The following is a 398-nucleotide window of genomic DNA, read 5'->3' as shown; positions in this document are numbered from 1 at the left end:
CTCAAAGTGAAGGGTGGGAAAAAGGTTTTCCATGCAATTGGGAACCAAAAAAGAGCTGGAGTTGTGATACTGATTTCTGACAAAATAGGCTTTAAAACAAAAACTGTTCAAAGAGACAAAGAAGGGCACTATATTGTAGTGAAAGTCTATAGATCAAGAAGATATAATGCTTATAAATATCTATGTACCTAACACAGGAGCACCCAAATATGTGAAGGAAAAACTGTTAGATCTAAAATGGAAGATAGACTGCAACACTCTAATTGCTGGAGATCTTAACACCACATTATCCCCTCTGGACAGATCATCTAGGCAAAAAATAGGTAAAGAGATAAAGGATCTAAATGATACCATAAATCAACTGGACTTAACAGACATCTATAGAACTTTCCACCCAA

This window comes from Tupaia chinensis, unplaced genomic scaffold, assembly GCF_000334495.1.
Source record: "Tupaia chinensis unplaced genomic scaffold, TupChi_1.0 Scaffold000443_1, whole genome shotgun sequence".
Lineage (NCBI taxonomy): Eukaryota > Metazoa > Chordata > Mammalia > Scandentia > Tupaiidae > Tupaia > Tupaia belangeri.
This window is presented reverse-complemented; position numbering follows the sequence as displayed.